Source organism: Triturus cristatus, chromosome 10 (genome assembly GCF_964204655.1).
Source record: "Triturus cristatus chromosome 10, aTriCri1.1, whole genome shotgun sequence".
In the NCBI taxonomy this organism is placed as follows: Eukaryota; Metazoa; Chordata; class Amphibia; order Caudata; family Salamandridae; genus Triturus; species Triturus cristatus.
The window spans coordinates 352,816,581-352,842,041 of record NC_140593.1 but is presented as its reverse complement, the minus strand read 5'-3'; the positions used below and the strand labels follow the sequence as shown (position 1 = coordinate 352,842,041).

The 25,461-nt window shown below is 43.8% G+C and overlaps 1 long non-coding RNA gene across 1 annotated transcript in view; it reads right to left on the bottom strand.

Annotated features, from left to right (window-relative positions):
* Nucleotides 1–19,570, bottom strand: part of LOC146789432 (uncharacterized) — a 165,154-nt gene extending 145,584 nt beyond the window's left edge. Inside the window, exon 1 of the long non-coding RNA XR_014969801.1 lies at nucleotides 19,385–19,570. This is a non-coding gene — a long non-coding RNA (uncharacterized LOC146789432). The remainder of the gene's footprint in view (nucleotides 1–19,384) is intronic.
* Nucleotides 19,571–25,461: the final 5,891 nt, after the last annotated feature.

The window sequence follows — 25,461 nt, the reverse complement described above, 5'->3', positions numbered from 1 at the left end:
CACCCAGATTTAACAGTTCAGTTTAGGCCAGAGGCATAATGGCTTAGGTCGGGAGACCTCCTAAGCCGGATCCAATACAGCAGGGGGCGCAGCCTCGCCACTTCATTTATTGGGTGTCTCCCAAGGTCATAGCGGAGCGGGACTAGGGGGGTAGACGAAGGGAGCGAGACTAAATCTCTGTAGAATTTATGCTCAGATCTTACTAGCTCAGAAAGATTTTCGAACCCCCACAGTTCCGCCCCGTAAAGACACCCAGGCAGGGCCTTGCCCTCATATACTTTAATAGCTGGAGCTACAGGCCGGCTATAGGAAAGTCTCTGATGCCTGACTATAGCCCCTGAAATCCGTTTATGATTTAGGAGCATTTTAGTCAAATGGAGGGACCACTTCATTTTATTATTCACCCTTACCCCTAGATAGTCAAAAGCCTCCACTAGCTCCAAAGGGCAGTCATTCAGCTTGAAGTTATTCCTAAAGCTTTTTGGTGGTGCCAGAGCCATTAGCTTGGTTTTAGTTGTATTAATAACCAAGCCTCTGGCTTCACAAAACGAGGTGAAACGATCAAGGAGTTTCTGCAGGCCCATGGGACTTTTGGAGATCAGGAGGGTATCGTCCGCAAAAAATAGAGTCGGTGTCTTTTCCCCGCACAGGGTTGGGGCATCGGTCATGTCCTCTCTCAAATGATCCGCCACCCCGTTTATGTAGAGAGAGAACAGGGTCGGCGCCAACACACAACCCTGGTGTACCCCTCTCTGAACTGCTATTTTCTCAGTTAGCTGACCCTGGCCACACCACCTCACTCTAGCAAAATTGTCTTCGTGCAGGTGCTTGACGAGATTCAGAATCAGGGGAGGAATTCCTAGATCTAGCAAAATTTGCCATAACTTGGGACGGGGGACCAGATCGAAAGCTGTTTTTAAGTCTATAAATGCTAAATATAGACTACCCTTCTCGATGGTTACAGTTTTCCAATAAATCAGGCAGAGTCTAAATACCTGATCCATTGCTCCAACACCACATCTAAACCCTGCCTGAAAGTGGGACAAGACGCCCTCCTCATCTATCCATTCTTTCATCCGCGTTAAGAGGACCCTGCCAACCACTTTTTGGGCAACGTCAATTAAACTGATCGGTCTGTAATTAGCAGGGTCCTCTCTATCCCCCTTCTTGAAGATGGTCACCACCTCCGCCCCTTTCCAGGATTCTGGTACAGGGTGGCCATTCGCTAGAAGATTTAAAGATCTGCAGATAAATTGGGCCCAAAGATTTTTTTCATGGAGCATGAGATCTCCTGGGAGGCCATCGGGTCCAGCTGCTTTGCCGGGCACAATCGAGGCAATAGCTGTGAGTACCTCGTTGAGCCCGAACTGCTCTCCCTCAAGTGGGAGTACAGTTGGCTCTAGGTCATTCCCTTGCTCCAGCAGTGCAAGCCCTTCGTCACCCATGTATAGTTTCTGGAAGTGGTCAAACCATTCTCGCCCTGCAATATGGTTCGGTATTGGGTCAGCCCCCCTCCTCGTGCCAATGTTGATGAGGTCCCAAAATAGGGTAGCATCCTTCAGCTGGGCGGCGAATTTGAGCTCTTGCCAGTGTGTTTCTTCCCAAGCTCGATAGACCTGTAGTATGATTTTCTTGCGGGGAGGATATTTATCTGGACCTTAGATTTTAAAGCTCTCGAAAGGTCCTGCCTCCTTTTCCTGCAGTCATCCGAATACCATAGGTTTTCAACCTTTGGAGAAGGACGCTTGCAACCCCTGTTAACTTTGGCCTGGAAAAACTCGCCCACCTTGACCACAGTTGAAAGATATATTTCCTTAAGCTTTGAAGAGTGAGCAGGTGAAGGGGGAGTGTCAGGAACACCAATGAGCATTAAAATACTGGCATTAATGATCTTCCTGATACCCTCCAAAGACAATTCACGTTTGGCAACCTTGGGGCATTTAAGGCGCCGATTACAGTTAGAGGGCACAATTTCCCTCAACCAGGGGTTCCTGGTGCTAACATACTCAGTTGGTATAAGATCAGGATTGCGCAAAAATTGCATGGACAAAGGGTTGTGAGCACTTTCGCATCTTGGGATAACTTCCATATCGATGAGTTCGGCCCTTGACCCGACGTCCAGCAAGATATAATCGATGCGCGAAGGCACCCTGGTTCTAGTAAAGGTTGGGGTTCCCGTTGGATCAGATTTTGTTCTACCATTAGTCGCCCTCAGATTATGCTCTAGGGTCAGAGCATTGATTTGTATGGCTCTTTGAGACCATTTCTTTATTGGAGGGAGGCTAAGGCAGGGAATTTCCCACTTAGCATCTAAATCCCTAGTGCCCTGGACATCCTCGTCGCAGAGGGGCTCGAAAGTACAATTAAGGTCTCCTGCAACGATGATGCCTGCTGTGGAAGTGATGGCCGTAAGCTCAAAGTCCAGGGACGATATAATGGGGCTTACTTGACCTCCCGGGGACCCCCTGGCATAGATGTTGAAAATTTCTAAGCCATCTTTTAAATCTGGCCCACCAATAGAGATACGAAGGATGTCCTGAGAAGAGGTTGCATGATTTTTGACTGACCAATTTGAATGGATATTAACCCAAACAAGGAGCCCCCCCGAAGGCCTACCTCTGGATGAGCCAATCGCTGGAATATGGAAGGTGGAATAGCCTGACCTGTAGAGGGGGACTAAGCTCCATGTCTCCTGGAATAGGATAATATCGAATTTATTAATAAAGTCATTCCAAAGGGGGTCAGCGAGATTCTTTTCCAAACCCGCGATATTCCATGATAAGAAGTGAATTGGTCTTGAGTTATTAAGGGGAAAATCTCTGTTTACACCCAACACCCCATTTGGATAAGTGGCTCAACTTATTGGTTGTGCCTGGACAAAATTGTCAGTGCAGACCCCACCCTGGTCCAAAGACAAGGGATAGCCTGGTGCGCTATATTCCGCTTGGTAATACCGTTCCGGGACAGATGGAGGGTTAGCTGGGCAATTATTCGCCAGTCAGTCGACCTGTCTAAGCCCTGAATCATCATCCTCCAGCAAATGTGGCCAAGAAGGAAAGGAGCGGATCTGTATCAAAGAGTACTCCGGTGGGGATGTCCTGAGCTCCAGCAGAAATAAATTTTCTGCTAGAGAGGGATCCCTGAGTTCGATCTCCAGACAGTCCACCTGCGCATCTGCCCTGGAGATCCTTCTTGCTCTTATCATGTCATCTCTGATAATAGATCTACACCCCCTTACATGGCGCAACCAATGGATAGCTTTATTAAGTATCGAGTCCCTGCTTTCGTAACCCCCCGAGTTAGCTAGTTTCGGGACGTTGGTCATATACACCATGGCCCTATTGGGTAGGTGATGTGGGCGAGGACCATGGGTGACTCTAGAGGGGGATGATTTAGTATAAGCTCGGGGGAGGGAAGATGTAGTGTGGTTATGTTCTGTGGATTTAGGTCTAGAATCGGATGTCCCATTCCAAGCTTCACCTCTTGTGATATCTGCATATGATATAGCCTTGTCGTTAATAAACGTCTTGTTACCAACCCTCTTGTTCCTATGGCCTTGGGGTGGTAATAAAGAGGTATTTAGGGGGGTATGTTTCATTGTCCCCTGAGTATCCCTCCCAGCGGGGGCAATGTCCTCCCGTGATTGAGGTGTGGCAGAAGTCACGGGTGGTGTAGCTTGTCCCTGGACTAAACTGTCCAACCTCTCGGTCAGCAGTGCCACCATATCCTCCAGCTTCCTAATCCTAGCCAGTAAGTCCAACTCAGTAGGCCCACACCCTAGGCCAGTGGCTAATCTACCTTTTGAGGTTGAGTCCGTATTATCCTCTAGGGCCGGTGTAGTGATAATGCTGGTGTCTGGGTCGAGGGGAGAAAATCTATTTGAGCATAAGATTGGAAGAGGAGTTATCTGGGCTTGCTGCAGCACCAGCCCCTGATCTAATAACGGAGGTGGAGAGCTGGACAAAACAGCGTCCGCAGGGAAGTCAGGTGTTGTCGATAAAGAAGCTTGCGAAAGCTTATTGCTACTTTGCTGGTTAGCGAACATTATGGGGATAGTTTTCCTTCGGAGTTTGTTGGAGGATTTAACACCCCTCGGTTCCACGTTTTCTATACCTTTTAGGGTGTTACTGCCCAGTGTTTCCTCACAATCATTAACAATGCCCTCAATTCTGCCCAAAACACAATTCAGAGCGGCATGCGGGCTCTTTTTAGCTTTTTTCCCTTTTTTGGTACCAGCGGCACTTCCTCCCTCCATGTCTTTCCTCTTCCCCATTATGGTCCCCCGCAGAACCTCTACGGCTGGTTTACAATAAAAGCACAATATCCCAATATAATGGGATAAAACCCCTTGTAGATCTGAGGATAATAAAATCTAAAAGCATAAAAACAGTATAACACCAAAAAGTAATATCACGCAGGGACGGTTATCAATAGTACATACAAGGTGATTTGAGTGGGACAGCTACCACAGAAAATGTCTCATAATCACCACCACAGTCCGATGCGTTATGCAAAAGCAGCCAAGAATCAGCAAATGTACCTGTTGGGGCGTGAAGAGGCGAACACCAATGAAAAGAGGGGTGGCCCAGCCCAGCCTCTGCCAGCCACTGATGGCCCGCACTTTGCCCGGGCTTAGCCCGGCGCTAACCGCGCGCGATCCCGCGACGCAGGGTGGGCTGGTCTTTTAAATCGCCTCCGGGTGCGGAAACGGCGTCGGCGGCTTTCCTGCCGCTGGGAAGCCTGGGTAATGTAGTCCCCGCCTCCACTCCGCGGCCGCAATGAGTGGAACTGCGGCGGCGGGAGGCGGGAACGGCAAAAGGTTCAGCGGCACAGGAGTAGGTAGGTTTTCACCTCAGGAGCGATCTCCCCCAATATTTGTTGCCTGGAGCCCGCTCTGCCGAGGGTGGGCTGGTCTTTTAATCGCCTCCGGGCACGGAAACGGCGTCGGCGGCTTTCCTGCCTCTGGGAAGCCTGGGTAATGTAGTCCCCGCCTCCCCTCCGCGGCCGCAATGAGTGGAACTGCGGCGGCGGGAACGGCAGAAGGTTCAGCGGCACAGGAGTAGGTAGGTTTTCACCTCAGGAGCGATCTCCCCCAATATTTGTTGCCTGGAGCCAGCTCTGCTGAGGGTGGGCTGGTCTTTTAATCGCCTCCGGGCGCGGAAACGGCGTCGGCGGCTTTCCTGCCGCTGGGAAGCCTGGATAATGTAGTCCCCGCCTCCATTCCGCGGCCGCAATGAGTGGAACTGCGGCGGCGGGAGGCGGGAACGGCAGAAGGTTCAGCGGCACAGGAGTAGGTAGGTTTTCACCTCAGGAGCGATCTCCCCCAATATTTGTTGCCTGGAGCCCTTGTCTTGTAGGTCAATCAACTGTCTTTGACTTTTATTAAGCTTTGGTTCAGACAACCAGACCTTACAGTTTTTGTTTTAGTTCAGACATATCCTTTTGTTCTGTCCATTTTGAGTGCTACTGGTCAGCACATATTAGTGTAAGTCCTGCTGTGAATGCAGTTGTCCTTTGCACACTTGCCACTTAATTGGTGTCTTAGCGCTGGGATGCCCCTGGGTAACCACGCACTCTACAAATGTTCCTTCATTCATTCACTAGGAGTCATGGATAAGAGATTTCAGTGTTCTTAAAGCTGAATTATGCATTTATTCAGCACTGGAAGAGTGTATTGTTCAGTTTTGAATCCAGTTTTGAATCCAGATTGGTTTTGGATGTAGGCACCATAGAAATAACAACTGATACTGTAATCTTATTTTATCTTCATTTTCTTTTCTCCAGATGACATCTTCTGGGCCTATAAAAAGGAGCAGATAACTGTATGAGCTAGGCTTGGAAGAGAAGTCTGAAAGATGTTGATTAGAGTGGATTCTTTATTAATTGTATATTTAAGCACAGATGGTGGTGCTGCACTGTGGAGACTTTGAGTTTCACATAAGGCCTAATGAGGCTCTAGTGTGATTAAGCTGACCTTCTGATATGCAGTTGTTCTTTTGGTTTGCCTCTGGGTGTACATCTGCTACATTAGACATATCCAATCCACATACTTTCATTGGGTATCAATTTAGACTACCTATAAAACTGATTCTGATAAAACGTTGGTAATGTTTTCTTTCAACTGCTCGTCTGCCTTTATTATTTTCTATATACATTTGTATGAGAGGATGCATTACATTTCAAGTTTTTCACTCTAATTGCCGCAATGAGGTTGTATACCACGCAGTATTGCTGAACGTATTTTATTTATCAATGTTCTTTCTGTAAACTCATTTCTCGAAGCTTTGTGTGTAAAATATTTTAGTATGCTTCGAACGAAGTTTATCTTACCTATCTCTTGGTCTCTATTTCATTTGTTATTCTATGTCTTTAAAAGGGCTGAGATGATATTAAGACTGTGCAAGGTTGTCCCCAAAATGGCACCCCCTCCCTTCAAGTTCTGTCACTCTCTGTCTAGGCACGAGCCCGACACATCAACCAGGGCATTACCTCAGGCCAGAGCAATGGGCAGACCCTGCTTTGTGCCCCTGTGGTCTGAGATGTAGGAGGTGTGGGAGAGGGTGACAGGGCGCCGGTGATCTGGACAGAGGCTCAAAGGGCTCTGAACACGGCGCAGACTCTGTCAAGCAGAAGGGATCGTGCAAGGCGGCCCTGTGCAGAGCTCAATCATAGCGCATGTCACCCACAGGAGGGGTCGCACCACCTTCAGCACACAGCGTGACAGTCACTCAGCACCCAGTGCAGTGTGGACATTAGAAGGGGTACGGAAGAGAAATGCCTTTCAGCAAGAATGCCGGAACGGCCGTTTAGCCCCGCAGCACCCTTTATCTGGCTGTCACATCCGGGGTGAAACGAGCTATCGCTGAACCTTTGTGTCCGGATCCTGGCACCGCCCTTTCTATCTATCACGTTCAATTACCGAACATTCAGGATTTCATTCACTAGTTTGTTGTATGTCACGCATTTATTGTTATGTGACAGGAACGCATTCTGCACATGGATCAACCATTTCCACTCCGACTATTCTCAAATTGGATTATATGCAGCCCCTATATTATTGTATTCCGGTTCTAATTAAGAAGGGGGCTGTTATTTAAACTCTACTTTTTCAAATTAGGAGCGTTAATGAAAGGCCTCTGACGTCACTGCGTGCCCGGTCGCGCTATCAAAGCGTGATCATTAGCGTGTACTTTAGGAAGCCTGCATTCTCTGGTTACTGATCATCATTGTCATTGTAAATTGCATCTATATAGCGCTTACTAACCCTGACAAAGCGTCGAGGCCTTTGTGGCTATAAAACAAACCCATTTCATTCAAACGATATATTTCCTAGTTGTTACTCTGTGCGATTCCGCCAAATCTGTCAGTACACACCTACAAAAACCAGGCAAGCACCTGAAAACCAGCTGACTGACGGCAGGACCAGTGCTTTTATTTTTACCGAGGCTTAAAAAACATTACAAATCGCCATGAGTTAGGGCTCGATATTACATGTATGTTTCCGTGGGCACAACTTATTTGCTTTTTCCAATAATTATCGTTATTAAAAATTGCTTTTAACATTCTGCTAAGTTCAAAGGCAGTGAACAACAAGATCATGCAACACTTACTGCCAACGAGGAGAACACAAAAGTTTCTAAGCCAGAAACAAATAGTAGGTAATCGAATAGTGCTTCAAACAATTTCTACTATTAATACGACCGCAGACGTGATAAAATGTCGTCATAACAAATTCAGCCGTGGGTACTGTGACTGAGTTTAATTTCTGCCTCAAATTGTTTGGATGCTAATTGTTTTCGATTCACAAAACTCATCTAAAAATGTTCATGAAAATCATAAAAGCACACAATATAACAATAATTAAAACACCATCAGCAAGTTAAAAAGCTTCAGATGTATTAAAAAAATCTAAAAAAAAACACAAAATACATTAATAAAAACATTAGAAGTCAGCAGAAGAGTAAATAACATCTCTTATGGCTCGGGTATTTTCTCATAGTTCAAAACATACTCTGTTAGGCAGGTCGGTTCTTTGGCAATGACCCTGCATCTTAATGGTGGGCTGAGACCAGGCGGTCGCAATATCTGCATTCCAAAGCCTAACATGCCGTATACAACACCACTACTGCACCACACCGTACGTTTTCACATCAAACTTGCCCATTCTCCCGCAGCGGACAACCAAAGGTAAATGTAATGCCCTCGCAATTCATCAAAAACGTAACTACAGACCACCAGCTACAGAACTAGTTCTCTTGTAGAGGCACGCTTAGAAACACTCGACATTGCACCATGCTAATATGCAAACTTCCAAATAATTAGAGATCAAAGGCAGATATTATACCACTAGAGCAAAAGGAGACTTGCCTCCAGAAGTCACACCGCTCTTTGAAGTGAATCAACCCTCTCCATCTACCCCATTTCTCAAATCATTGACAAAATCAACACCCACAGACCCAACACTGATCAAGTAATAAATATGAATAGCTAACAACTCTATTCATCCTCCAAGACACAAACACAAATGACTTGCTGTTTAACAAAAAACTCTAGAAGACCTCACAAGCATCATCAACTACCTAAAGGCCCCTACATGTAACATTTTTAAGCTGTGGTCAATCATGAAAAACAACCTCCATATAACTGTAACCCTTTCTTCAACATCTTCCTTCACTACTACAGACAATATTTCCAATCCAACCTAGCAGGCCCAGTCTTATGAATTCCTTGCAATTATCTAATTACCCCTAATCCCTTCTTAGGCAAAATATTGGATAGTACACCCACATTAACAGCATCACATATCAAGAGACTATGGGCCTTATTACGAGTTTGGTGGTCCAACCTCCGTAGAACCTCGTCCACCCCAACAGCAGCTCACTGCACTGGCGGTCCAAAGACAGCCATAATACGAGTTGTTTACAGGGCCAGCGGTGTGAAGGCGGGGATCTTGCGGCGGTGGTGAGTACTTTTTCCAAATATATCGAAGCCTGTGTGTGCTTTTCGACTGCATATGTGTCTGATGCAAACATATGCATGATATATGTGGAAAAATACCATATACCCATTACCTGTGCTCAGGCCATATATGGGCAGTCATGGCAATGGATATATGGTACGAAAAAGACTCACCTGTATATCGCCCCACACAGGGTCATAATCCTCAGGGTGAAGATCCTGTTGTGAAGGGGGGACCAGGAGACAGGGATCCACGTCTGAAGAAGAAAGTGGTGAATACACGCACCCCAAATCCTTTAGTCACTGTCATCCCGAAGCAGGCGGTTGGACCGCCACTGTCCACTCCTGGATCAGGCAACTCGTAATATGCACGGTGGTGCAGCTCCCCTTTACCGTCCTATGGTGGCTGCCTTTCCTTGATTGCAAACCCAGCAGTCGGCGGTCTGCTGAAGTTCTTGGTGGTCCAGTCGCTGTCTTCCAATAGCCAATCTGCCCAACTCATAATATGGCGGTCGAACCGCCAAGTTCTTCACACTCGGACTTCTACCACCGGCAACCTCGTAATAAGGCCCTATATGTTGGGCATCCACAGTGACAGTTTAGAAAGAGCCATTATACTTATGGTCAATATTGCTCTTTCTATGATGGACAATGGGGACACATGCCAGTTGGTCCATCATGATTTATTTGCTGAATTTAATTTCATATATCATCAGGCACTCCTGCATCAACTCTACCTACAGCATTAGGTACATGATCTTAATGAATAAGTCATTAAGCCAAAGAGATTCATGCAGCTTCCGCCATTACATATGCCACCGTTGAGGATTCTATTCTCTTACAAGCAATTTTTGATATCTAAATTAAGGTTCCCATTGGAAGTTCACCCATACACAAATGACACACAGCTCTTTCGCTCAGTGTGATCAGCTTAGAACATCCAAACACGACCGCATCCTACCACATGTCAGGCGCCTAAAGTTGAACCCAATCAAAACAGAACTTATATTACTGAATGGCACCCTGTCATATGCAGTGACCCACGAATGGCTTTCCCAAATAGCCTTTGAACAACCCACTCTTCCCCACACACTGCACTCCATGTAACTGCTTGCACATTCACCTAAAAGGCACAATCAAAACTGGTATTGGCAAAAAGTCAGGTACCAGCTCTGCCATTTTAACAAAAATCAAATCATATCTCCCTAATCACAACTTCTGGTCTCCGCTGCAGGCCATTGTTCTAAACCAGATAGATGAAAGCAAAGTTTATCTTAATGATCTCCCATAATTCCCCTTCGCTCTTCCAAAAGCAGTCTTTCATGAAGGCTTGAGCACAAGCTAATGAAAATTGAAACCTGAAAGCACGGTAGTACTTCTCCTCACATGCAAGTGTTCAATTGTCGTCCTCCTACATCATTTAAATTGTGTCACTGCGAACAAACCAATCTACGAAGGAAACAAACTGGTGATTTCAGTCTGCCTCCCCACAACTAGCAACCAAACCATTACCAGGCTTGAAATCCAAAAATGTGAGCAACAAAAGACATGCTGCTAGGCTTTGCTTGTGTATGCTCCAAGAGCGAGAGTAACCTCAGCACTCAATCAATCAGTCAATCAATCAATCAGGGGTTTGTAAAGCGCCTTACTCACCCGTTAGGGTCTCAAGGGACTGGGGGGAGGGAGAATGTGCAGCTCCATTGGGGTCATCTGAAGAGCCAGGTCTTGAGGTCTTTCCTGAACTGCAGCGGTGTGGGGCTTTGCCAGAGGTGGAGATCGTTCCATGCCTTGGCTGCGAGGTAGGAGAAGGACCTTCCAGACTCAGACTCTCACCCTCACTCCTATTAAGACAGGATAAAACCCCACCCTATACAAATAAGTTCTCTCAAAACCTACCTTGAACTCCACTCACCTCCTTATGCCTATTTCCTAAACCTTCTTGCATGATATGCTCCCATCACTCTTTTCAGCCTTTTCATTCATATGTGGGTTCATGTTTGCACCCACATGTACAATATCTTTGACCTCCTATTTTCAATACTCCCTTGCCTCACATAGCTAGATTTGCACTATTTGAAATATCCCGAGTAAAAACAATTAGAATTATTACACAGCACACCAATGGAGGCTAGATTCATGAAATTCACTAAAATAAGTGCCTAGATCAGAACAAGCTTCAAAGAAAACATCCAGCTCAGAGATTGAAAGTTAAGCTTGGAGGAAAGCTTTTAAGGATTGAGGAGCTAGCAAATCAGGAAGTGGGGAAGGATTTCCAATTGGGGGTTTGTGTCTTTTTCTGGCCCACCGTGTTTTGAAAAGTTTCGAATTTGGGGCATTTGTGTAGTTAGCAAAGTACTCCGGTTTTCCTCCTTGCCTTGTCCTCCTTGTCTGCCTTCTATACTGACCAATATAATTTTCATTCCCAAAATGACCTCACAGAGCAATTCACGTCATATGCATATTTACCTCATATTTCCAAGATGGAAAACATATGCAAAATCTGTCTCTGCAAGTTTACATTTTAGGAAACTTCCATATGCACAATGCCATATTGTGAAGAAAATAACAATATTTTCCTGCTAAAGATATATTGTAGAAATATTTAATTTTACGTTTAAGAAGGACATTTGCAATTGAAATTGCTGCAAAAGTCACAATCTTTACACGGGTGTCAAGAATTAAAAACATTGCAACATATGCAGAAATTTCCAAAGGTTTTCACGAACGTTGCGAATATATATATATATAAATAAAAGAAAAAGAATAAATAACAGCTTTGAACCTCACGATGCTTCTTGCGCTGCTCAGAGTGGATGCATATAAACTGCAACATGAAATCGTGAAACTGCACTTGCGAGACGTTGGGATTGCTCTCTTGTGAGTTAAAGGCTTACCCTCTGGTTAGCACCTAGTAGACAATCAGTTGATTCTGTGTTGCTGCTTCAGTAGAACCCCGTGCCAATACCAAGATAATGACAGTGGGGGACCCCGCAGGAGTCACACAATGCCTGCAGGACAGCGAGTTTCAGGGGGGCATTTTAGGTGTCGAACCACATTCCTAAAACGGGATGATGTGGTTCGACGGAGTAAACGAGTTTGATTAAGTTTGCCGGAGAAATATTTAAAATGAATGGCCTTGGCACTGGAATAACTCAACGAAGAGGGATGAAGAGTTGTGGCTAAAGGTCGACGTATAAAAGGTCTAAAATTCATAGTAGTAAATTCTCCAAATTACCGTTTTCTTGTGTTGCGATTATCATGCGCTGTAAATGCGCAGCTATTTTGCTGAACATCGTTGTAACATTTGTAATGATTTGAAATAAATGAAAACAATAAAAATGAGATTGCTAAAATGGCAAAAGCCAAACAAGAATTTCTGACACACCAAGTGGTCAGGTGGCTAACAACATGAAAGAATAAGAACCTCGGTTAATCACAATACGCCAGAGACATTTAAAACTGCTTCTGTGAATCCCACAGCAGAGGCAACCTCATTGCCACCCACTCTCCAGAGTAAACAACAATTCGCCGAAGATTCCAGGCCTGACTTACAATTTAGAGTGCTGGCCAGTGTCAAGGCTGCTTCCTTCCTCTTACATTTCCTGGTTTCCATTTGGCACCATTGTTCTTGGGAGTACCCCACGCCCTGTTTTATTTAATTCTCAGCCACCTTCCCTGTAATGTGTGCTACATCCCACTCAGAGACTGAAAAATACCACTAACCCCAGTAGAAGACATATACAATTTATAAAAAATCTTAAAAGAAATGCAAGAGGTAAAAAATGTTTTTATAAAAAGTGGAAATTTTCAGAAAGACGAGACAAACAAAAGAGTATCCCTCTGCCATGAGGAAAAATGTGGGGCGGAGGGGGGTGCACCACCCTTCAGTAGCACTTCAGTAAGAAGTGGGAAAAAGGAAAAGTAATCCTTTTTTATATACAACCCTCTCCCACTGCGTAGTGGCTTGTTTTTTCATCATCGGGTTCACCCTGACTCCTTCCTAACAGTCAGGGTGGGCTCAACCCATGCTCCAGGGAGCTCTTTGTATATTAGTAGTCGGGGGAAGTTACATGTAAATAAAAATTCCTCATCCACTCCGAAGGTATCCCTTTATTAGTGGGGTGGATGGGAAATAATTAGAATGAACTATAGAAGGGGTGATTGGGGTACAGTGGTCCTATGACCCTTATAATGGCCACATTTTCAGAAAAAGATCACCACTGGCATGGATTAAAATATGCATCTGGTGCAACATCAACAGACCACGGAGAAAAGGTTCTGAGATCCACTTACAATACAGCAGTGATAAAATGGAACAAATTTGTCTCAAGGCGACCTATGCTGAACTGACAGTGCTGGAAGGTAGGGAGGGGCCTCTAGTAAGTACGAGCCATTTAAAAATATTTATCAAGGTTCAAACTCAAATGGCAAAAAATTCAAAATAGTGGGAACCCGCGTGTAGACTCAACATGAGCAAGATTGGGAATGTTGCTAGCTTGTTGTCTAAGCATTTCCCTATAGTTAAAAAGTCCAGTGTTGGGCTAAGACAAAGATTCGAAGAAAAAAAATGGCAGAATTACCTGTGAATGAACCAATTCAGGCATGTTCTGCAGTAGGTTATACTGCACCTGCAATATGATGTGTACTGAAAAAACAGTGTATTCTGAAATTAAATGTTGCATAATGAATGGCACGATTGCAGACAAAGACAGATAGAAAACCAAATCAAAGCTATAGTGTTACATATATGAATGTACCTGACAGCTGAATTTACAGAGTCCATTTTTGATGGCATAAAAATAGGTCAACCGTGTTTTCTGCAAATAAGACCAGCATTCATCAGTAGATTTGGAAACTGGAATATGCCCTTTACACAAGTATGTGAGATAAGTATGTTCAATACATTGCATGATGATTTTTAATTGTGTATGGAAATATATGTCAGGTTGTCATGGAAACTGATTAAATGTCCCAAGCATAGGCTTGACTTCGACGTCTAAGATGGAGAAGCAAAACAAAACGAAGAGGAATCTTTTCAAACAGAAAGCCCACCCTTTTGATGTTTAGTGCTTCCAATCAATGAGTTTTCCTTTAATGGGCTAGTAACGTCCAGGCACACGCGACTTTTAAAATACCCGTGTTTTTTTATACATAAAACTGAAACAAGATCGCTTGGCAAACTGCTTCTGACATTATGTCCTTCTTTCACTCAACAACACACGCAATGCATCAGTGCTCTGTGGTATACATTTTTCAGTGGTATAAAATAAATACAGGCAGATAGACTCACCATAAAGCCACTGAAACATAACAATGGGGCCATGAAAGGACTAAAGGTTCAGAGAAGAAAAAAAGTGAAATGTAAAAGGTAAAGCCTGATAATGTGTTGCTGACTTTCCATTTACAAATATTAAAATCAGCAGAGCAAGTATCAGGTGAGAGTTTCCCCCTGATATTTCTTGTCAAATTAGTCATTCCAAAGGAATCCTGTAAATTTGAAATATGATTTAGGAGTGCACACTGATTGCTGTGCCTGATTGCTACAGAACGGTCACAATTAATACAGCAATGTAACATGCAGCATTTATATAATATAGATCTTATGACCGGAGTGAAATGATTTTCAAAGTCGTATAAATAAAATAGATAGAACCAAAATAATTCCTTGAGGATTTTTTTGAAGTGAGGTTGAACTTGACTTTTTTTCTTGAATTCCAAAAGGTATGACTCGCTTTTGGAAAGGTCATATCATCAAAAGGCATGGTATTGAAAAGAAGACGCTAAAACTATACACATACCATCTGCCCTCTTCTACTATCATTTACAAAAGACTGTGAAATATTACAAATGTATCAAATGGTTAAACTGGCGTAATTTCATAGTTCCTGCATAAATGTGTTGAACAGAAATATTAAACTTCACAAAACACGAGTGAAATGCTATTACTTTTTCGGTACAAAAATGGAATATGAACACACGTTGTCTAATGCAAACAATTATTGATCTGCATTATACATACATCAAATGTTTTTCTAAGGTGCTACCCAAAAGCTTTAAACACTTCAAACACATATAGAACGAGGTCCAGAGTCTGTCTAAATAAATAGATACAACAAAAGCACCTACCATCCAGTTTTAAGGCCAACGACCTAAACATAACAAGACAGCTACAATAACAGGACGTCCATCCACCTTTTGTTCTTTTTGTGGGTGGAGGAACTATTGCATTTGGCTCTGCAATAGCTTTGGGTGTGTACTTCGAAGCCCAAGCACATGGAGTCAGCGAATTTGCTATTGCACATAGTGTTTTCATTTATGTTGCGGTTTCTGCTTTAGTGTTCCTAGCATTCAATTCCATACTAATGGTGGCACTATAAACAAATCTACATTTACTTTTTTTTCTTTAAAAATAAAATTATAGAGCAAAAGCTACATATTATATCATATTTTTTAATATGGTGCAAAAGTATATTCTGATATTATTGAAATGCATTCAACAAGGGCCTGCAAATCTCAATTAACTATCAAGGCTACTTATGCAGCAGTGATGCACACATATTAAAAGTATAGGATAACAAGCTGATTCTATCATCCACATTAACAAATTGCTTATTGGATCAAAACTGACGGAGTGTTTGTTACATTTTCAGAAAGAAAAATGGAGAAATTAAACAAATGAACCAAATTTAGTAAAATAAGAAATTAGACTGCACATTCAACCATTAAGTTGAAGGTTAGCAGATATTTGTAAAATTCTTGATTTTCATTCTCTACAAAAAAAAGGATAAATAAAAGAATTCCTATTTCACATTAGACAGCACGAGTCAAAGATGGCGCATGCAGAATTACAGGCAGCCCAAAACAAAAAAAATGTGTCGCAGTATTGGTGTGCTACATGCGTGTATGTGAGCGTGCGCAAACAGGTGGGGGATGTGCTGCAGATTTTCACAAAATAATGCAGAGAAAAAAGCCATACAAAGAATAGATTTTCCATTGTCTGTAATACATAAACACAGATGAATTCTGTCTTTGGATGGTTCATGCTTTTCACTCTGCACAGCAGGGAGGTTCTTAAGAAGTCGCGCTCTGCGAGTTGTCAGTAAATGAGACCGTGGACCTTGCATGATGTGATTAAAAACACTCTAGCCAGTCTTTTTAAATATATTTTTAAGATTCTAGGCTTGTTCAGTTTTTGAAAGTGCACATATAGGCCTGCTTATACATATATTTAAAAAACACTGCTAAATATCTACAGAGCAGATGTTCAATTCAGATGACCTGCTTATAGGATCTTGACAGACTCAAAAACAATGTGTACGTTTTCAGCTGACAGGAACATGTCTGCTGCTGCCGCAATAGCTCACCATGTTGCTTGCTAACCAGAAGATCAAAAATCATCGATTTCATGGGGATGCCTGCTTGGGATACGAGGCTATTTTAAAATGCCCATTATTTACAAAATGACTCAAAAGAGGATAATTATATTCAAGTAGGCTTTTGTTTTTTTATATTTTAAGGTGTTTAACTGATTTGCTACAATATCGTATTTTAGGCAGGAGACCGGGAAATAATTTTTCCAGGTGCATAACAACATTTTTGCCGCAGTCTACATCTGCAGTCCCAGAATGCTCTAGCAAAATAATCCTCATCATAGCAACGGGAGGAGGGGGGTTGAAGAAGGGCGGGGGAATTAAACCGTTCCTTGAGCAAAACTCTGCATCCATTTTTGGGCTAAAACAATGGTGTCCACAATACTGAGATAGAATTGGAAAATCGTGCTTCTAAAATGTAGAGTGATGCATTAGTTGTTCAAAAAGGACCAGCAAAAAGCGTAATTCAAGCCTGCTGACAGGTTTGAACCCTCAGGCTCATGCATATCCCCATGAGAACCCGAGACCTAGAGAGCAGATCCATAGGCTCCTCAAATGCAATCGTATACCTTGTGCCCATGTCAATTACCACACAGTTTTGGGATTATTTTGGCACATTTTCTTTAAACTAGGCATGGCAATGTGTTGCATAGGTTAGGTTTTATTACATTCCACAGGTTAACGAAGATGCTGTGAAAGCCCATGCCACAGGACAATAGCACAACATTAGTAGATTAAGTTACCGATGGTAGCTCGTGGACAAAAGGGACATTTCCAATGGCGGCGAGCTTGGAGATCAATGTCAACAACACCGACATTGCTGTGGGCCATCTTTAAAAGGAGAGCACAGTATATTTCCATCGCAAGGGAGAAGGCAACCAGATGAGAAGCGGGTGAAGAATGACTAGGCTATTACCGTAACCTATGGGTACTTGTAGGATGGGGAACAATTCTGATTTTTTTCCGTCACAATAACCTTTGCAGTTTGTTTATGGAAGGCCAAAACAAATGCATTTCAGGATGTCAGTACGCTTATAAGCACAATGAAGTGTTTACTCAGTATTATCCCAGTGCTGCAACCTTTGAATTGAAGACTGGATTAAAGATCTCACAAGGCCTATCCTTTGTGGCGGCTAGATCCGTAGATTACTTCCTTGCATGAAAGCAGCCAATGTTCACGTTTGACAAGCAGTATTTACAACTGCTTAGCCTGTTCAGCGGGAAAGAAATGAAAAGCTTGAATTGAGCTATGAGGCTGCCAATCCAGTTGCAACCACAAAATAGGCGGGCCAGAGGCCTACTCAATTCACCAGTGGCCCTAATACTGTTGAAGTTTGTTAACAAAAAGAACAAGAATTTCGGCGCACATGGTGAACAGTTGCTGTGTTGCATCTATTCTTTTAATCAGTGACGCCAACATACTCGTCTACAGACTTGAGCCGCACATGCATGTTTGCAGTTGTTTGCGTAGACATCGAGAAGCAAATATTACCTTAATGCTACAATTCAAAAGCACATAAACAAGTACATGGGTTGATCATCACCCACTCAGTCTACATGAGAAAATAAATAAATATTATTGATTCGACCTTTATTGTGATGCAACCATAAACATGTTGAATTGAGGGGGAAAAATTGTGAACCTAATTTCTTTCATTGTTCGGGGAGGAAAGATCCATTGAGGGAAAAAAGAAAAGAAAAAAAACAATATATATATTACAAAAAGAGTATTTATTATGCTTTTCAACTTGTATCCCTTAACAGCACATCAATCATTAAATGCCATCTCAGCTCGGTAATCAGGTCTCTGAACCTTCAGTGTTTTTTGGCCTTCTTCCTAACGGACATGTTCCCCTGATGACAATAAAATGAAGATAACAAGACGTTGAAAACAAAGAGGCGGGGAAGTTGTATATTCCTCGAAGATAATTAACAAGAGGTATCGCTAGAACATAAGCAAGAAGAAGCGTTTCGGACCAAAGAATACGATATGGAACTTAATCAACATATTCAACTTGGTCAATGACTTGAGAGGTTAACAGACGTTGTGCCACACTAGTGCCCCAGATTAAAATATACTTCTTTAGAAGTCCAAGAAAATGGAATGCAGCGACGTGATACACTGGGCACTAGAAATGAAAACACGGAGTGTGGCATTCATGTACAATGTGCAGCGATATTGCTAGTTCCTAATTAAAACCATTATATAGACCTTCTCTGAGGAACAATCAACTTGTCTCTAACAATGGTATTATTCGTTGACTTCATTTTGTAAAAACAGTGCTTACGTTTTATTTGCTTCGATAAGGGTAAGATGCGATTTAGCCTTTTGGTCTGTACTTATTTTGATCTAAAAGGCTTCTTTTTGTTAAGGTCGTTTCGGATAGAATGTATTTTGCATTATATGCCGCAAACACTAAAGTTCCTGTGCGCACGTTCAAATCTATCATTACAGTAATTCAGACCCTCGCAGAAGCGAGAAGAGAACAGCTGCTATTTATAGAAACAAAGGTAATAATGCTCACTTAGAATAAAATTTTACTTTCCATCGCCTCCTCCGCCCCCGCCCCTTAAAACACACACACACACACACACACACAAAAGAAGCTCGACGCTGTTTCTACGCATGGAACTGAAACAGTTAACACTGTTTAGCTCAGTTACTGAAGTTTTCCGCAACAAGCCAAAGTTCCAGATTTAAAATCATCGAATGCAGGGGGGTTCAGAATTGTTCAGAAAGCAGATGAGCCCTGAAACTAACACACACACTCCCATCGCTAGCTTTGTCTCAAACTAGTGCCATCGCAAAGTGTGCCACAGGTAAACGAGGCCAATAAATCCATATGCAGGGAAGTAAGACAGTAGTGCATACTCGAAACCCCCCTTGGGGCTCCCGACTCACTGCACCTGCTGCACTAAAGAGAACTACGCCACTGCCTCGTGCCCAACAAAACTTACTTTCGAAAGATGTGGTTTCCTCATAACAGGCCCGGCTCCATCCGGAAGCAACGCAGGCCCACACCCATGAAGGTTTGAAAGCACATATTCGTACTAACCTGGAAATGTTTAGTATTAATTCCTCCCGGCCCTCGGTCTGCAGGGCAGGCTGTCGGCGCAAGCCCTTATGATACCAATTCGGCAAGGGGAGGAGTGTCCCCGGTCGGGGCTGTCCGAGTGTGTTTCATTTCGGTAGATCAGATGTCAAGATGGCTCAAGCCAGGCCGCTGGTCAAAGGGATCATGCACGGGACTCTGTCAGCTCAAGAGATTTAGCACAAAAAAGGGCTTGTGCTGGAACTTTGAAAAAAAATCCTTTGGGCGGGGATTGGGCTGGGGAAGCTATGGAAAGCCGCAGACTTTGATTGTGCTCGCTGCAGCGGCGGGGAGCTCCGAGTACGAAGATCAAAGAAGTTTTTGTGAGCCCACGACTTGAGGCAAGTTAAATAAACACAAAACTAAAAGCACTGAATGGAAAAATGTATAATTAATTGTATCGATTGCCCGGCTTAGGTCTTCGCAAGCAATTACATTCCCCTCAAAATGTAGTTATTTCCTCCGGCCAACAAATATTAATTCAATTTCAGTTAAAATTTCATTTGAAAGGTAAAATAAAAACTAACATTGCTTTACTCAGCAATCTACGCCGAACAGTTGACTGCTGAGTGCAATGGAACCATATAACAACTTTAAAACGGAGTCGTCCTTGCATGTCTACCGGGATATGCCAAACTTGGATGACCGAGGACGAATGAAGTACAGACACACCAGCTGGCACGTAATTTCGTCACGGGTGCAACTGCCAAATTCCGCATTTAAAGTTCATTGGAATCCCTGCAACGAAAATGACTACAAAAATCAAACAATGGTTGGAGCTCCATCTTGAACCTAGCGTTCAATGTCATGTAAGTAAATAAAAAATAAGAAGCTGTTTCTGCACGCTGACAATAAATCTTAAATCCTCGCGTGAGGACAGGTGCGCGCGAGAACAGCACAGAGAGGTGGACAAGGGTGACGCCCGAAGGACAGGGTAGTCGAAAGTGTTCGAAGCGTGAGAAGGACAGGGCGGAGAAAAGGGATGAATATGAGGAAAAATATTGTCAAAATAATAATAAAAAAAATAATACCACAAGGACATAAAGAAGGGTGTCATCGGGAGTTTAGGATAATGTAAGGGGTATAATCTATGAGGAAGGGCATGTGCAAATCTAACGGTAAAGGATGGAATGCTTATTGTGAGATAGCTGGAACAGCTGCCATGTTTTAGGTAGGACTAAGTAAAAGGAATGCTGCATGGAGCGGCCAGCACAGGCGCTGGTTAGGACCCTTGCACCTAGGATTCAAACTGGTTTCAGGGCAATACAAACATAATGACAATGACAGAGCAAATAAAAGTGCACTGGCGTTGCCAGAGGCTTGCAGACACTGCAAGGAAGCATGGCAGAGGGATGTGCACCATGAGATGAACAGGAAGAATGCCCAAGATGGACACCATAAGAAAATAAGTCAGGAAGAGTCACGAGAACAGGGAATATGTGAGGATGGGAAGCAAAGAATGCATACATGCTGCGGTCAAGAAATGGCTGGTGCAGCAAAGAAGTCAAAGGTAAATAGAAAATACATTTAAAAAAGGAAGGTGTGAACGATTGATATGGCGCCAACGGAGATAAGGATAGGGCTCTGACTTGTAAACAGGCTTGTTTACTGCAAGGAGGGCAGGATGATGTTACTAGGAAGAACGGTAAAGTGACGAGAATGCACCTTGAAAATAGGGCAAATGAAATGGCATGTGATACGAGGGTACGAAGCAGAAAACGACACAAGACACAAAGCGGGCAAAAAGTACCCCTTAGGCAGACCGTGGCGTGTCATATGATGACCACAGCAGGAGAGAAACACAATTGAGGAAAGAGTGCACTACTCTTGGAAATAGGAATAGCAGACAGTACATGCAGTATAAGTATAATGGAATGTGGGAATAACAAACAGGACATGCACAGTGAGAACTGGATGGAAAAAACTGCATTACAAGGACAGCACGTACACTATGAAAAGGACAGGGAAAAAGAGAGCATGCTAAGCTTGAATGGACACGCACTCTATGTTGAGGGGGACAATGGAATGAACAGTAAGAGAATGGGGCGCAGGTGCTGGATCCACCCAGAGGTAAATTCAGGGAAAGGCGCTGGAGGAGAGTCACGGGAAGCATTAGGAAGAGAGTGAGTGGACCACAAGGAAAGAAAAAGACTAAGGGCCTTATTCCGAGTTTGTCGGTCTTCCAATGGGACCTCCACCGCGGAGGTCCCAGGAAGCGCCAAGCCCATGGTGAGCCTGCCTGCCCGATTATGACTTTAATCCAGGGCAGGCAGGCGGTGCTGCAGCAGTCTCACGGCAGTGGTGTGTTAGGCTCATAGGAGAGCCTAACAAGAAAACCGCCACTGTGAAATAGCCTGTAGCACGTTCTTGCACGGTGTGACATGCACCATGTCGTGCATGCCACACCGTGCAGAAACAAAGGTGCATTTCCAGGTGGGGCACAACATATGACCCCCGCATGCAGCCCATGGCCTGATTTGGCCAGGGGCCCTGTTAGGGCCCCTCCCACCTGCATTTTTCGCCACCCTTTTCACGGCGGGGTCCCTGCCATGCAATGTGCGGTAAAAATGCAGACCGCAATATAGTTTCCTGTGCCGGCATCGGCACCACCAACATATTCTGGGCCCTTTGAAGACCACCGCCGCAGCGGGATCCTTGACCCGGCAGAGGCGACAGTCTTGTGGCTGTCCCACCACCACACTCATAATAGTGCGGATGGGTGGTGGTGGTTGAACCGCCACCGCGAGTACGGTGGTCCCAGGACCGCCATACTCGTAAAAAGGCCCTAAGTGTCTATATCAGAAAGATTGGACAGGAACTGTAAGAGGTATAAGAGAGGAAAGAGAATGCACTAAATAAAGCACAGGGCCAGCACCTCAAGGAGGAATGGGCGTGCTGAATGCAGAAGGTATAGCAAGTATGGTAGGATGAAGTGCCTGATGAGGACAGAATGAGCTTCCTGAAAAGGACTAGACAAGAAACCGAAGGACAGATTAGAGGACTGGGACGGTCAGCGAATTAAGAGCTTGCTGCTGACATGAATAGTAAAAACAGTATAATTCAACAGTGACCCAGCGCAAGCTGGTTAACAAAGTACAATGTTTCTTATTTGAGACCAACACAACAAACTACGCTGTTTTGCGTATTGTAAGGACTTTACCAAAAGGTACTGCATGAACCATGTTGGTGTATTTTGGGAATTGTGGTTTTGCAACCACTAAAGATGGAGACGAGTGGTTACCCAGGCCTTTAAGAGGCCCCATGGCAGAGATCGTCCCTTTGTCCCGGCTATCTAAGCAGCAGGACTTTCTGTCATGGTCCGGCAGCACTAATTGTGTCAAGTGTGAAATATGTTTGGCTGTTAGGCAGGAGGTTGGGTAAAGGAACGCTGCCCACTTGTACCATAGTTTTGTTTAACTACTGTGTGATGCTAATCTATTAGCTACGGAAATTCACTTAAACAAGACATCATCTGTAATTATCTCAGAAAAAAGGACTATGTGGAATCTAATGGTAATTTAGTAAAGACTCAACCAAAATTATCAAACATAATGCTGCCATTTTGAATTACTTTACCCCTCTTAAAACAAACCTGACCCCCCATAAGTAATCATGTCAAAGTCAAGTCAAACAAATTACAGTTTTATGTTAAAGCATGAACAGGTTAATATAGCTAGATGTCGGGTCTGGGTACTTAGTGAACTAATGCGTCCACTCTAGGGGCTTGTGTTCGGCCTCATGGTCACAGGTTGAAATCTTGGTGCTCCGCCTAGCCTTTCATTCTTCTGAGGTCGATAAAATTAGTACTGTTGAGTTGGGTAACAATAAATATCTGTTATTCAGCGCCAAGATACCCTTCTGGGTGAGCATGTACTTTACAAATACACGTTATGTTCAACAGAGCTTCCTGCAAGTCTTAAGCGTGCCACTGATAATCCCTAGAGCCTTGGAAGGATTCCATTCTTGGGTTAACTAAGCAAGCATCTTCCCCAAAGAGCACTCATAATGGTTTAATATAGTCTAATTAACTGCCCTCTAGGTAAAGTAGGCAGGAGCAAGTTAGAAGCCACTTTGGTTTTGCCAACATTTTGTCTCAAGCACCTCTATTAATTCTCCAACTCATCTCCCGCCACAAAATAGCATGCATGATGCCTTTTGGACCCTTCTCTAAATATTCCTACAGGTCAAACAGGTGAGACGAAGTCTGAGGCAATTTTGCCCTTGCCATTACTCAACTGAAATCTATCTATTAACTCTTTTAATAATTTCTTCTTTCTTAGGGATTCCTTTGATGATAGAGGACATCCAGGAAAGAAGGAGCCTTCCTTATTAAGTCCAGAAAATGATGAGTGATGTAGCTTCGACAAAGATAAAACAGAATAAAATATTAATAGGTGTCATGGTCCTGCATGCAAGCAATCCTTAATCTTATGAAGGTAATGTGTAGGATGCTTGATGCAGCTATGAAAGGTATAAAATGGCATTCAACCAATTCTACAACAAATGGATTTCTCGGTCACCTCAATAAACACAAGACTCTCTGAGAAATTGAGTTATTGGTTGAGGGGGTGTGAGCCCTTCTCAAACAACAGCCACGATCCTTGTCAGGGTGAACCACAAAAAGTTACTAAATTAAACTGTGCTTAATACTCTGGTAGCTTGGTCCAAAAGCAGTCAGGACTAACTTAGAGGCAATTTGAAAAGTAATTATGCAGCACAAAAACAGCAACAACAGGAAAACACAACTCAATAAAAATCCCAAACCAATTTAGAAAAAAAGAGTAAATATGAATAAATGATTTGACCCCAAAATGACAAAAATCTAATCAGTAGAACTGGGCATACCAATTTCAAAGATTTAAGGTAAGTATAGCGCCTAAAAGGTCAAAGCACCACCTACAGTTATCTGGCCATGCAAGGCCGGATGAAAGTCACAAGTTCAGGCCGACCGCGGTGGAGCACAGGCCAGATACAGGGACCAGATTAGCCTCACTGAAAGAGTTACCTTCTCAGACTCCGGCAAGAAGAGTCCAGTTCGTGGTGCAGAAGGCAGCGAGGAGCAGGGAGAGCGTCACAACTGGTCATCGCTGTAGCATGAAGAGCAGGCCTGGCAGTGAGGACGGTCATCGCACTAGCTGAAGATCCTGTCTGGTGGCACGAGCGGTTGTTGCTCGAGCTTTGCGTTGGCGGCCGCCATGGGCTGTCGATGCTTTTCCACAAAGTGCAGATCTTGCATTGCTGGTCAATGCTTGCGTTCGCTGTAGCGTAAAGAGTCAGGTTTACAGGAGGTTCATGTTGGTGGTCAGACGCAGGTGACAAGATCATGGAGCAAACAGGTCAATTCGCTGTTGCGAAGAGCCCAAAACTTCAGGGTTACCCCTTTGTGTTCAGAGGAGTGCACTATGACGCCAACCAAAGGCAAAGGACCTGTGGAGAAGCCTCTTGAGGATAAGGGACTCACTCTTGCAGAGGCCAGTAGGGCTCAGGCAGGTCCAGTTGCAGCAGGGAGACTTCTGGAGCTTGTTATGTCCATGTAGCTCTGAACAGGTCAGCCAGATGACCCTTGAAGTCACTTCAGGTAGCCTGGAATAAATAAAGAAGGTCCAGTCTTCTTTCTCAGACAGCAAGGCAGGCCTCAGGCAGAAGTGCAGTCCTATTCTGTAGTATCCACAGGTCCAGCAGTGTACTGAAGAGAGGGTCTGAGAGTCCTAATTTTATACATGTGCCAGCTTTGAAGTGGAAGAAACTTCTAGAGTTTTCCCTCCACAGATGGTGTTGTAATTTCCTTCCCCCCTGCCCTGGCCCCAGGCTGTCTTGGGGCACAAAAGGCTAGTGTAAATTTCTTTGTGTGTAGACTAAGGCAGCTTCTTTGAAGTTTAGGCAGGGCTGTGCACAGCTCTGTCCTTCCCATCCTGTCGGGATGGCCCATCCTGCCAACAACCAATCCCTCTTTTGTGTGACTGGGCAGAATACATAAAGGCCAATTTCCAACTACATCTAGTCATGTGACCCAGGAAACAGCCTGCAGGTACCAAATGGTT